The sequence below is a fragment of the Nerophis ophidion genome, linkage group LG06 (assembly GCF_033978795.1).
Source record: "Nerophis ophidion isolate RoL-2023_Sa linkage group LG06, RoL_Noph_v1.0, whole genome shotgun sequence".
In the NCBI taxonomy this organism is placed as follows: Eukaryota; Metazoa; Chordata; class Actinopteri; order Syngnathiformes; family Syngnathidae; genus Nerophis; species Nerophis ophidion.
This window is the reverse complement of record NC_084616.1, coordinates 20,969,669-20,984,355: the sequence shown is the minus strand read 5'-3', so window position 1 is coordinate 20,984,355 and position 14,687 is coordinate 20,969,669. Positions and strand designations below refer to the sequence as shown.

At 38.2% G+C, this 14,687-nt stretch overlaps 1 long non-coding RNA gene across 2 annotated transcripts in view; it reads left to right on the top strand.

Moving 5' to 3' along the window:
• LOC133553903 (uncharacterized) overlaps nt 1–14,687 on the top strand; it is a 211,532-nt gene that overhangs the window by 155,034 nt on the left and 41,811 nt on the right. The window contains exon 4 of one of the 2 annotated variants that reach the window (XR_009807002.1): nt 270–687. The exons of the other annotated variant lie outside the window; for it this stretch is intronic. This is a non-coding gene — a long non-coding RNA (uncharacterized LOC133553903). Of the gene's footprint in view, nt 1–269; nt 688–14,687 lie in introns of those variants that run through there. 2 annotated transcript variants of the gene reach the window in all.

Below are 14,687 nucleotides of genomic sequence, written 5' to 3'. Positions count from 1 at the left end.
AGTATATTTACTAATTCTAATGTAACAAGTTATCATTAATAATACATATACTAGTTATAATGTAAGAAGTTGGTGCTTATGAGTAAGAATTCTTGAAAAAGATAAATAAATTGTTCTTAGGGAAACAGTCAGACCTCCTTTTTTACTTGAGTCACTTCCAGTCAGGCAAAGTGTCGTGCTACCTACTTGCCTCCGAGCACATGAGAAATCATATTTGTGTTCTCTTTCATGCTCGGTCCATTTAAGTCCTTCCTTCTTCCTGACTTCAGAGTGAAGCGATACAAGCCTCGGCGTGCCCGATATTTCCCATCATGCACGCTGCTGATGGCTTTCTTGTCATCTCACACGCCGCAAACTCCCAAGCAGGAGACCAAGCTTCAGTGGAGAAATGGAGACAAATTTACATAACACAAACATTTCCACTAGACCAGCCTTGATGTTGACGTCCCGTATCGCTTTGATATCAGCAGAAACAAACATGTATGTGATGATGTGATGAAAGAATATTCATTTGATATGTGTTTGTATTGACAAATGGCCTTTTTTATTGTTCAATGGTTTTTACCTATGTCTAGCTGCTGTGCTATTGTGTGCTTAGCTGATGTGTAGCTGCTAGCTCCATGTAGCCTATAGCCTAACATGTTTACTTTTTGTAAATTACTTTGGTAAATTCTGGGAAATTGTGTGTTTATTGGAGGACATTTAGATGTTAACTAATAAACAAGTAAACATGCTGCAGGACTGCTTATATTGCACATGATATCACACACAAGTAAACACGCCGCAGGACTACTTGTATTGCACATGATATCACACACAAGTCAACACGCTGTAGGACTGCTTGTATCGCACATGATAGCACACACAAGTAAACACGCCGCAGGACTACTTGTATTGCACATGATATCACACACAAGTCAACACGCTGTAGGACTGCTTGTATCGCACATGATATCACACAGAAGTAAACATGCTGAAAGACTGCTTGTATCACACATGATATCACACAAAAGTAAACACGTTTCAGGACTGCTTGTATCACACTTGATAATCCACACAAGTAAACACGCTGCAGGACTGTTTGTATCACACATGATACCACACATAAGTAAACAAGCTGCAGGACTGCTTGTATCGCACATGATATCACACAAAACTAAACACGCTGCAGGACTTCTTGTATCACACATGATACCACACATAAGTAAACAAGCTGCAGGACTGCTTGTATCGCACATGATATCCCACACAGGTAAACACGCTGCAGGACTGTTTGTATCTCACATGATATCACTCAAAAGTAAATATGCTGCAGGACTGCTTGTATCACACATGATATCACACACAGGTAAACATGCTGCAGGAATGTTTTTATCGCACATGATATCCCACACTAGTAATTACGCTGCATGACTGCTTGTATTGCACATGATATCACTCAAAAGTAAACATGTTGCAGGACTGTTTGTATCACACATGATATCACACATGAGTAAACAAGCTGCAGGACTGCTTGTATATCATATGATATCACACATAAGTAAATATGCTGCAGGACTGCTTGTATCGTACATGATATCCCACACAAGTAAACACGCTGCAAGACTGCTTGTATCGCATTGATATCACACAAAAGTAAACACAGTCCAGGACTGCTTGTATCCCATATAATATCACACACTATTAAACACGCTGCATGATATCACACACAAGTAAAAACACTGCATGATATCACACACAAGTAAAGACGCCACAGGACTGCTTGTATCGCACATGATATCACACATGTTACTTGCAAGCACATAAAAAACGTGTTTATCGCTGATACCAAACAGATATCCAATACAAACATTGGATCGGGACATCTTTTGTAATACGTGTCCTTCATTGAACAATCAAAAAGCACATTTTTATCAAATAATTCAAGTTGCATATAACTTACACATACAAAGTATTAGAATGGGCCCAGTAACAAACGTGTCCGCATCATTAAACTTACTGAACCTAACGCCATGACTTATTGTGGCCACGAGGTGTCACTAAAAACAATTACCACTCCACTTCAACTTAAAAACAGCATAGGTCCATTCCCGGCAGTTAATAATGTATATGTTAATGTTTTTCAAAGCTACCATCGTCCTCTGTTTGACTCATTTCATTTCATCAAACATTTTCTAACATTCCACACAACTAAATAACCCAAAGTCCAGAACCAGTGAAGTTGGCACGTTGTGTAAATGGTAAATAAAAACAGAATGCAACGATTTACAAATCCTTTTCAACTTATATTCAATTGAATAGACTGAAAAGACAAGATACTTAACGTTCAAACTGTTAAAATGTTAAAAATTTTTCGCAAATATTAGCTCATTTGGAATTTGATGCATGCAACATGTTTCAATAGAGCTGGCACAAGTGGCAAAAAAGACTGAGAAAGTTGAGGAATGCTCATCAAACACTTATTTGCAACATCCCACAGCTGATCAGTCATTCACAAACAAGGATGGGGCGAGGGTCATCACTTTGTGAACAAATGCGTGAGGAAATTGTCCAACAGTTTAAGAACATTTCTCAACCAGCTATTGGAAGGAATTTAGGGATTTCACCATCTACGGTCTGTAATATCATCAAAAGGTTCAGAGAATCTGAAGAAATCACTGCACGTAAGCGATGATATTACAGACCTTGGATCCCTCAGGCGGTACTGCATCAAAAACAAACATCAGCGTGTAAAAGATATCACCACATGGACTCTGGAACAATTCAGAAAACCACAGTCAGTAACTACAGTTTGTCGCTTCATCTGTAAATGCAAGCTAAAACTCTACTATGCAAAGCCAAAGCCATTTATCAACAACACCCAGAAACGCAGCCGGCTTCGCTGGGCCAGAGCTCATCTAAGATGGACTGATGCAATGTGGAAAAGTGTTCTGTGGCTTCACAGTAAAAGAGTGCAGGTACCAGACTGGCCTGCCTGAAATCCAGACCTGTCTCCCATTGAAAATGTGTGGCGCATTATGAAACCTAAAATACCACAATGGAGACCCCGGACTGTTGAACAACTTAAACTGTACATCAAGCAAGAATGGGAAAGAATTCCACCTGAAAAGCTTCGAACATTTGTCTCCTCAGTTCCCAAATGTTTACTGAGTGTTGTTAAAAGGAAAGGTGATGTAACACAGTGGTAAAAACGCCCCTGTGATAACTTGTTGCTGCCATCAAATTCCAAGTTAATCATTATTTGCAAAAAAAAATGTAGTTCCTCTGTTGGAAAATTAAATATATTGTCTTTGTAGTCTATTCAATTGAATATTAGTTGAAAAGGATTTGCAAATCATTCTATTCTGTTTTTATCTACCATTTACGCAACGTGCCAACTTCACTGATTTTTGGGTTTTGTACAAGTATGTATGCTGATATCGTATCAGTATCGGCCAATATGGTAAGTACATGTGTTTGTGACTTTGTGTATCATATCTTGAAGTTCTCCCACTTTTACCACAATGATAACCATGTTAATACTTGGAAGTTTTTTCTTCATTGGGGTACACTCAAACCCCGTTTCCATATGAGTTGGGAAATTGTGTTAGATGTTTATAAAAATGGAATACAATGATTTGCAAATCATTTTCAACCCATATTCAGTTGAATATGCTACAAAGACAACATATCTAATGTTCAAACTGACAAACGTATATTTTTTTTGCAAATAATCATTAACTTTAGAATTTGATGCCAACAAAACGTGACAAAGAAGTTGGGAAAGGTGGCAATAAATACTGATAAAGTTGAGGCATGCTCATCAAACACTTATTTGGAACATCCCACAGGTGTGCAGGCTAATTGGGAACAGGTGGGTGCCATGATTGGGTATAAAAACAGCTTCCCAAAAAATGCTCAGTCTTTCACAAGAAAGGATGGGGCGAAGTACACCCCTTTGTCCACAACTGTGTGAGCAAATAGTCAAACAGTTTAAGAACAACGTTTCTCAAAGTGCAATTGCAAATAATTTCGGGATTTCAACATCTACGGTCCGTAATATCATCAAAAGGTTCAGAGTATCTGGAGAAATGACTCCACGTAAGCGGCATGGCCGGAAACCAACATTGAATGACCGTGACCTTCAATCCCTCAGACGGCACTGTATCAAAAACCGACATCAATCTCTAAAAGATATCACCACATGGGCTCAGGAACACTTCAGAAAACCACTGTCACTAAATACAGTTTGTCGCTACATCTGTAAGTGCAAGTTAAAGCTCTACTATGGAAAGCGAAAGCCATTTATCAACAACATCCAGAAGCGCCACTGGCTTCTCTGGGCCCAAGATCAACTAAGATGGACTGATGCAATGTGGAAAAGTGTTCTGTGGTCTGACGAGTCCACATTTCAATTTGTTTTTGGAAATATTCGCCATCGTGTCATCCGGACCAAAGGGGAAGTGAACCATCCAGACTGTTATTGACGCAAAGTTCAAAAGCCAGCATCTGTGATGGTATGTTGGTGCACTACTGCCCAAGGCATGGGTAACTTACACATCTGTGAAGGCACCATTAATGCTGAAAGGTACATACAGGTTTTGGAACAACATATCCTGCCATCTAGGCGCCGTCTTTTTCCATGGACGCCCCTGCTTATTTCAGCAAGACAATGCCAAGCTACATTCAGCACGTGTTACAACAGTGTGGCTTCGTAGAAAAAGAGTGCGGGTATATTCCTGGCCCGCCTGCAGTCCAGACATGTCTCCCAAGGAAAATTTGTGGCGCATTATGAAGCGTAAATTACAACAGCGTAGACCCCAAACTTTTGAACGACTGAAGCTCTACATAAAACAAGAATGGGAAAGAATTGTTAAAATTGTTAAAAGAAAAGGTGATGTAACACAGTGGTGAACATGCCCTTTCCCAACTACTTTGGCACGTGTTGCAGCCATGAAATTCTGAGTTAATTATTATTTGCAAAAAAATAAAATAAAGTTTATGCGTTCGAACATCAAATATCTTGTCTTTGTAGTGCATTCAATTGAATATGGGTTGAAAAGGATTTGTAAATCATTATATTCCGTTTATATTTACAAACCCCGTTTCCATATGAGTTGGGAAATTGTGTTAGATGTAAATATAAATGCTGTCGTATTTTAAGCTTCATAATGCGCCACACATTTTCGATGGGAGACAGGTTTGGACTGCAGGCGGGCCAGGAAAGTACCCGCACTCCTTTTTTACGAAGCCACGCTGTTGTAGCACTTGTCTTGCTGAAATAAGCAGGGGCGTCCATGATAACGTTGCTTGGATGACAACATATGTTGCTCCAAAACCTGTATGTACCTTTCAGCATTAATGGTGCCTTCACAGATGTGTAAGTTACCCATGCCATGGGCACTAATACACCCCCATACCATCACAGATGCTGGCTTTTCAACTTTGCGCCTTTAACAATCCGAATGGTTCATTTCCTCTTTGTTCTGGAGGACACAACGTCCACAGTTTCCAAATATAATTTGAAATGTGGACTTGTCAGACCACAAAACACCTTCCACTTTGCATCAGTCCATCTTGGGCGGCGTTTCAGGATATTGTTGATAAGTGGGTTTGGCTTTGCATAGCAGAGTTTTAACTTGCACTTACAGATGTAGCGACCAACTATAGTTACTGACAGTGGTTTTCTGAAGTGGTCCTGAGCCCATGTGGTGATATCCTTTACACACTGATGTCGGTTTTTAATGCAGTTCGGCCTGAGGGATCAAAGGTCCGTATTATCATCGCTTTTGTGCAGTGATTTCTCCAGATTCCCTGAACCTTTTGATGATTTTGCGGACCGTTGATGGTAAAATCCCTAAATTCCTTGCAATAGCTCGTTGAGAAATGTTGTTCTAAAACTGTTCGACAATTTGCTTACAAAGTGGTGACCCTCGCCCCATCCTTGTTTGTGAATTACTTAGCATTTCATGGAAGCTGCTTTTATACCCAATCATGGCACCCACCTGTTCCCAATGAGCCTGTTCATCTGTGGGATGTTCCAAATAAGTGTTTGGTAAGCATTCCTCAACGTTATCAGTATTTTTTGCCACCTTTCCCAACTTCTTTGTCACGTGTTGCTGCCATCAAATTCTAAAGTGAATGATTATTTGCACACAAAAAAAATGTTTATCAGTTTGAACATCAAATATCTTGTCTTTGTAGCATATTCAACTGAATATGGGTTGAAAATGATTTGCAAATCATTGTATTCCGTTTATATTTACATCTAACACAATTTCCCAACTCATGTGGAAACAGGGTTTGCAAGACAGTCGCGAAGACATGATTTCGTAAAAAGAGAAGATTGTGTTCGGATAGAAAAGAAGTAGTTTGTCATTAGCATGCAAGTATTGTAAACTTTCCATCTTTGCAGTGATCTTGGTGCTCGTACTTGACAGACAAGAGACGGGCTGTGTGGAATACCAAGTGGCTTTGCATGTTCATATTAGCACACAATGTATAGCCTATTTGTGTGTGTGTGTGTGTACGTACACACACACACACACACTCCATCCCCGAGCTCTGGCCACTTACGCACAATCACACACTCGTACACACACACACATCCATTACCCAAGCAGTTGTCAGTCACAAACACACATATTAACATTCGCGCTCACACCCTCTCACATAATCACTTGAATGCACAAACACACGTATGCATGTATACATACTTACATACATACACACACACACACACACACACACACGCACAAACACACACATAAACACATGCAAATTCCCCCTTCAAGCCCACAAAGGCGTACAGATATCAGAAACACCGAGTATTCAAAGACCGTCGGATCTGGGAGATACACGGAAGCGTTTGTGTGCTAATCTGGGACACACACTGTGTTGTTGGCATGTTGTGCTGTTTAAACACACAAAACACAAACCTGCGTTCTGCTAAATGATTTGCTTCCTCCTCCTCCTCCTTCTTCTTCTTCTTCTTCTTCTTCGCACTTATGAATAATACAACAATCTCCAGGGAACTTTTGCTTCACATAAATACGAATTTAGATGGGAAATTACATGATTCATCTCACGCTTCTGCTGTGGGAGGCACGCAGTCACAGTTCACTCCGAGTAGTAGTAGTAGTACTAATAGTTGTAGTTGTAGTACCAGTCGTAGCAATAGTAGTAGTAGTACTAATAGTTGTTGTTGTAGTACTAGACGTAGCAATAGTAGTAGTTGTACTAATAGTTGTAGTTGTAGTACTAGTCGTAGCAATAGTAGTAGTAGCAATAGTAGGAGTAATAGTAGTATTTGTAGAAGTAGTAGTAGTAGTTGTAGTACTAGTTGTAGCAATAGTAGTAGTAGTAGTACTAATAGTTGTAGTTGTAGTACTGGACGTAGCAATAGTAGTAGGAGTAATAGTAGTATTAGTAGAAGTAGTAGTAGTGGTTGTAGTACTAGTCGTAGCAATAGTAGTAGTAGTACTAATAGTTGTAGTTGTAATACTAGTTGTAACAACAGTAGTAGTAGCAATAGTAGTAGGAGTAATAGTAGTATTAGTAGAAGTAGTAGTAGTAGTGGTTGTAGTACTAGTCGTAGCAATAGTAGTAGTAGTACTAATAGTTGTAGTTGTACTAGTTGTAGCAATAGTAGTAGTAGTAATAGTAGTAGTAGTAGTACTAATAGTTGTAGTTGTAGTACTAGTCGTAGCAATAGTAGTAGTGGCAATAGGAGTAGGAGTAATAGTAGTGTTAGTAGAAGTAGTAGTAGTGGTTGTAGTACTAGTCGTAGCAATAGTAGTAGTAGTACTAATAGTTGTAGTTGTAATACTAGTTGTAACAACAGTAGTAGTAGCAATAGTAGTAGTAGTAATAGTAGTATTAGTAGAAGTAGTAGTAGTAGTGGTTGTAGTACTAGTCGTAGCAATAGTAGTAGTAGTATTAATAGTTGTAGTTGTACTAGTTGTAGCAATAGTAGTAGTAGTAATAGTAGTAGTAGTAGTAGTGGTTGTAGTACTAGTCGTAGCAATAGTAGTAGTGGCAATAGGAGTAGGAGTAATAGTAGTGTTAGTAGAAGTAGTAGTAGTGGTTGTAGTACTAGTCGTAGCAATAGTAGTAGTAGTACTAATAGTTGTAGTTGTAATACTAGTTGTAACAACAGTAGTAGTAGCAATAGTAGTAGGAGTAATAGTAGTATTAGTAGAAGTAGTAGTAGTGGTTGTAGTACTAGTCGTAGCAATAGTAGTAGTAGTACTAATAGTTGTAGTTGTACTAGTTGTAGCAATAGTAGTAGTAGTAATAGTAGTAGTAGTAGTACTAATAGTTGTAGTTGTAGTACTAGTCGTAGCAATAATAGTAGTAGCAATAGTAGGAGTAATAGTAGTATTAGTAGAAGTAGTAGTAGTAGTTGTAGTACTAGTTGTAGCAATAGTAGTGGTAGTAGTACTAATAGTTTTAGTTGTAGTACTAGACGTAGCAATAGTAGTAGGAGTAATAGTAGTATTAGTAGAAGTAGTAGTAGTGGTTGTAGTACTAGTCGTAGCAATAGTAGTAGTAGTACTAATAGTTGTAGTTGTAATACTGGTTGTAACAACAGTAGTAGTAGCAATAGTGGTAGGAGTAATAGTAGTATTAGTAGAAGTAGTAGTAGTAGTGGTTGTAGTACTAGTCGTAGCAATAGTAGTAGTAGTACTAATAGTTGTAGTTGTACTAGTTGTAGCAATAGTAGTAGTAGTAATAGTAGTAGTAGTAGTACTAATAGTTGTAGTACTAGTCGTAGCAATAGTAGTAGTGGCAATAGGAGTAGGAGTAATAGTAGTGTTAGTAGAAGTAGTAGTAGTGGTTGTAGTACTAGTCGTAGCAATAGTAGTAGTAGTACTAATAGTTGTAGTTGTACTAGTTGTAGCAATAGTAGTAGTAGTAATAGTAGTAGTAGTAGTACTAATAGTTGTAGTACTAGTCGTAGCAATAGTAGTAGTGGCAATAGGAGTAGGAGTAATAGTAGTGTTAGTAGAAGTAGTAGTAGTGGTTGTAGTACTAGTCGTAGCAATAGTAGTAGTAGTACTAAGAGTTGTAGTTGTAACAACAGTAGTAGTAGCAATAGTAGTAGGAGTAATAGTAGTATTAGTAGAAGTAGTAGTAGTAGTAGTGGTTGTAGTACTAGTCGTAGCAATAGTAGTAGTAGTACTAATAGTTGTAGTTGTACTAGTTGTAGCAATAGTAGTAGTAGTAATAGTAGTAGTGGTAGTACTAATAGTTGTAGTACTGGTCGTAGCAATAGTAGTAGTGGCAATAGGAGTAGGAGTAATAGTAGTGTTAGTAGAAGTAGTAGTAGTGGTTGTAGTACTAGTCGTAGCAATAGTAGTAGTAGTAATAGTAGTAGTAGTACTAATAGTTGTAGTTGCAGTACTAGTCGTAGCAATAGTAGTAGTAGCAATAGTGGTAGGAGTAATGGTAGTATTAGTAGAAGCAGTAGTAGTGGTTGTAGTACTAGTCGTAGCAATAGTAGTAGTTGTACCAATAGTTGTAGTTGTAGTACTGGTTGTAGCAATAGTAGTAGTAGTAATAGTAGTAGTAGTACTAATAGTTGTAGTTGTAGTACTAGTCGTAGCAATAGCAGTAGTAGCAATAGTAGTAGGAGTAATAGTAGTATTAGTAGAAGTAGTAGTAGTGGTTGTAGTACTAGTCGTAGCAATAGTAGAAGTAGTACTAATAGTTGTAGTTGTAATACTACTTGTAACAATAGTAGTAGTAGCAATAGTAGTAGGAGTAATAGTAGTATTAGTAGAAGTAGTAGTAGTAGTACTAGTAGTTGTAGTACTAGTTGTAAAAAACTTTAGTAGTTACTTTTTACTTTTTTTTTTTTAATTGATCTCAACTCTGTACACTGCTGCTGGAATTTTAATTTTCCTGAAGGAACTCTCCTGAAGGAATCAATAATGTACTATCCATCTATCTATCCATCTATCTATCTATCTATCCATCCATCTATCTATCTATCTATCTATCTATCTATCTATCTATCTATCTATCTATCTATCTATCTATCTATCTATCTATCTATCTATCTATCTATCTATCTATCTATCTATCTATCTATCTATCTATCTATCTAATAGTAGTAGTAGTAGTAAGTAATAGTAGTACTAGTACTTGTAGTAGTAGTAGTGGTAGAAGCAGTAGTGATAGTAGTAATAGTAGTAGTAGCAGCAGCAGCAGCAGTAGTTGTAGTATAAATAATAGTAGTAGACTACTACTAGTAGTAGTTGTCGGAGTAGTAGCAATAGTAGTATTAGTAGAATTAGCAGTTGTAGTACTAGTAGTAGCAATACTACTAGCAATAGTAGTAGTAGTTATAGTAGTAGTTGTAGTAGTAGCAATAGTAGTAGTAGGAGTAGTAGCAATAGTAGCCATAGTAGTAGTAGTTGTTGTAATAGTAGAAGTAGTATCAATAGTAGTTGTAGTCAGTAGAAGTAGTAGTTGTCAGAGTAGTTGCAATAGTAGTATTTTTAGAACTAGCAGTTGTAGTACCAGTTTTAGCAATAGTAGTAGTTGTAGTAGTAGTAGTAATAGTAGTAGTAGTTGTTGTAGTAGTAGTAGTAGCAATAAAATAGTAGCAGTAATAGCAATAGTCGCCGTAGTAGTAATAATAAGAGTACTAGCAGTAGTAGTGGTAGTAGTAGTAGTAGTAGTTTAGTAGCAATAGTAGTATTATTAGTAGTTAACAGTAGTAGTTGCAATAGTAGTAGTAGTAACAATATTAGTAGTTGTAGGACGAGTAGCGATAGTAGTATTAGTAGAACTTGTAGTTGTAGTACGAGTAGTAGCAATTGTACTAATTGTACTAGTAGTAGCAAAAGTAGTAGCAATAGTAGTAGGAATAGTAGCCGTAGTAGCAGTAGTAGTAGCAATAGTAGTAATAGTAGTTAGTAGTAGTAGTAGCAGTTGTTAGTAGTATTAGTTGCAATAGTAGTAGTAGTAGTAGTAACAATAGTAGTAGTAGTAGTAGTAGTAGTAGTTGTAGGAGTAGTAGCGATTAGTAGTAGCAATAGTAGTGGTATTAGTAGCAGCAATAGTAGTAGTAACAATAGTAGTATTAGTTGTAGGAGTAGTATTGATAGCAGTATCAGTAGAAGTTGTAGTAGTAGTAGTAGTCGAAGCAGTAGCAATAGTAATAGTAGTAGTAGCAGCACTAACAGTAGTTGTAGTAGTAGTAGTAGTAATAGTAGTAGCAGTTGTAGTAATAGTATCAATAGTAGTAGTAGTTAAGAGTACTACTACTAGTAGTAGTTGTAGGAGTAATAGCAATAGTAGTAGTCGTAGTAGGTATTACTACTAGTAGTAGTCTTAGGAGTAATAGCAATAGTAGTATTAGTATAACTAGCAGTTGTAGTAGTAGTTTTAGTAGTAGTAGTAGTAGTAGCAATAGTAGTAGTAGGAGTATTAGCAGTGGTAGCAGTAGTAGTAGTAGTAGTAAGAGCAATAGTAGTAGTAGTAGTAGTAGTTGCAATAGTAGTAGTACTAACAATATTAGTAGTTGTAGGACGAGTAACGATAGTAGTATTAGTAGAACTAGTAGTTGTAGTACGAGTAGTAGCAATTGTACTAATTGTACTAGTAGTAGCAAAAGTAGTAGCAATAGTAGTAGGAATAGTAGCAATAGTACTAGTAGTAATAGTAGCCGTAGTAGCAGTAGTAGTAGCAATAGTAGTAATAGTAGTTAGTAGTAGTCGTAGTAGTAGTGGTATTAGAAACTTATCAAGGAGCTTTTTGTATTATTAGGTCCATCAGTGCTAAATATTATAAACTTATCACTTTCCTCGGGCACTGTTCCCCTAGCATTCAAAAAAGCGGTTATTCATCCTCTCCTTAAAAGACCTAACCTCGATCCTGACCTCATGGTAAACTACCGACCGGTGTCTCACCTTCCCTTTATTTCGAAAATCCTCGAAAAAATTGTTGCAGAGCAGCTAAATGAACACTTAGCGTCTAACAATCTATGTGAAACCTTTCAATCCGGTTTCAGGGCGAATCACTAGACTGAGACAGCCCTCGCAAAATTGACTAATGATCTATTGCTAACGATGGACTCTGATGCGTCATCTATGTTGCTGCTCCTCGATCTTAGCGCTGCTTTCGATACCGTCGATCATAATATTTTATTAGAGCGGAATCAAAACACGAATTGGTATGTCAGACTCAGCCCTGTCTTGGTTTAACTCTTATCTTACTGATAGGATGCAGTGTGTCTCCCATAACAGTGTGACCTCGGACTATGTTAAGGTAACGTGTGGAGTTCCCCAGGGTTCGGTCCTTGGCCCTGTACTCTTCAGCATCTACATGCTGCCGCTGGGTGACATCATACGCAAATACGGTGTTAGCTTTCACTGTTATGCTGATGACACCCAACTCTACATGCCCCTAAAGCTGACCAACACGCCGGATTGTAGTCAGCTGGAAGCGTGTCTTAATGAAATTAAACAATGGATGTCCGCTAACTTTTTGCAACTTAATGCCAAAAAAACGGAAATGCTGATTATCAGTCCTGCTAGACAGCGACCTCTATTTAATAATACAACTTTAACATTTGACAACCAAATAATAAAACAAGGTGACTCTGTAAAAAATCTGGGTATTATCTTTGACCCAACTCTCTCCTTTGAGTCACACATTAAAAGCGTTACTAAAACGGCCTTCTTTCATCTCCGTAATATCACTAAAATTCGCTCCATTTTGTCCACTAAAGACGCCGAGATCATTATCCATGCGTTTGTTAAGTCTCGTCTCGATTACTGTAACGTATTATTTTCGGGTCTCCCCATGTCTAGCATTAAAAGATTACAGTTGGTACAAAATGCGGCTGCTAGACTTTTGACAAGAACAAGAAAGTTTGATCACATTACGCCTGTACTGGCTCACCTGCACTGGCTTCCTGTGCACTTAAGATGTGACTTTAAGGTTTTACTACTTACGTATAAAATACTACACGGCCTAGCTCCAGCCTATCTTGCCGATTGTATTGTACCATATGTCCCGGTAAGAAATCTGCGTTCAAAAGACTCCGGCTTATTAGTGATTCCTGGAGCCCAAAAAAAGTCTGCGGGCTATAGAGCGTTTTCCGTTCGGGCTCCAGTACTCTGGAATGCCCTCCCGGTAACAGTTCGAGATGCTACCTCAGTAGAAGCATTTAAGTCTCACCTTAAAACTCATCTGTATACTCTAGCCTTTAAATAGACCTCCTTTTTAGACCAGTTGATCTGCCGCTTCTTTCCTTTCTCCTATGTCCCCCCCTCCCTTGTGGAGGGGGTCCGGTCCGATGACCATGGATGAAGCACTGGCTGTCCAGAGTCGAGACCCAGGATGGACCGCTCGTCGGGACCCAGGATGGACCGCTCACCTGTATCGGTTGGGGACATCTCTACGCTGCTGATCCGCCTCCGCTTGAGATGGTCTCCTGTGGACGGGACTCTCGCTGCTGTCTTGGATCCGCTTGAACTGAACTCTCGCGGCTGTGTTGGAGCCACTATGGATTGAACTTTCACAGTATCATGTTAGACCCGCTCGACATCCATTGCTTTTGGTCCCCTAGAGGGGGGGGTTGCCCACATCTGAGGTCCTCTCCAAGGTTTCTCATAGTCAGCATTGTCACTGGCGTCCCACTGGATGTGAATTCTCCCTGCCCACTGGGTGTGAGTTTTCCTTGCCCTTTTGTGGGTTCTTCCGAGGATGTTGTAGTCGTAATGATTTGTGCAGTCCTTTGAGACATTTGTGATTTGGGGCTATATAAATAAACATTGATTGATTGATTGATTGATAGTAGTAGTAGTAGTAATAGTAGTAGTAGCAGTTGTTAGTAGTATTAGTTGCAATAGTAGTAGTAGTAGTAGTAGTAGTAGTAGTAGTAGTTGTAGGAGTAGTAGCGATAGTAGTAGCAATAGTAGTGGTATTAGTAGCAGCAATAGTAGTAGTAACAATAGTAGTATTAGTTGTAGGAGTAGTATTGATAGCAGTATCAGTAGAAGTTGTAGTAGTAGTAGTCAAAGCAGTAGCAATAGTAATAGTAGTAGTAGCAGCACTAACAGTAGTTGTAGTAGTGGTAGTAGTAATAGTAGTAGCAGTTGTAGTAGTAGTATCAATAGTAGTAGTAGTAGTAGTTAAGAGTACTACTAGTAGTAGTAGTTGTAGGAGTAGTAGCAATAGTAGTAGTCGTAATAGTTATTACTACTAGTAGTAGTCGTAGGAGTAGTAGCAATAGTAGTATTAGTATAACTAGCAGTTGTAGTACTAGTAGTAGTTTTAGTAGTAGTAGTAGTAGCAATAGTAGTAGTAGGAGTATTAGCAGTGGTAGCAGTAGTAGTAGCAATAGTAGTAGTAGTAGTTGCAATAGTAGTAGTAGTAACAGTAGTCGTAGTATTTGTAGGAGTAGTAGCGATTGTATTTTTAGTAGAACTAGTAGTTGTAGTAGTAATAGTAGCAATAGTAGTACTAGTAGTACCAGTAGCAATAGTACAAATAGTAGTCGTAGTAGCAATAGTAGTAATAATAATCGTAGTAGCATTAGTAGTAGTCGTAGTAGTTAAGAGTAGTGGTACTACTACTAGTAGTAGTCTTAGGAGTAGTAGCAATAGTAGTATTAGTAGAACTAGCAGTTGTAGTACTAGTAGTAGTAATAGTAGTAGTTTTAGTAGTAGTAGCAATATAAGTAGTAGCAT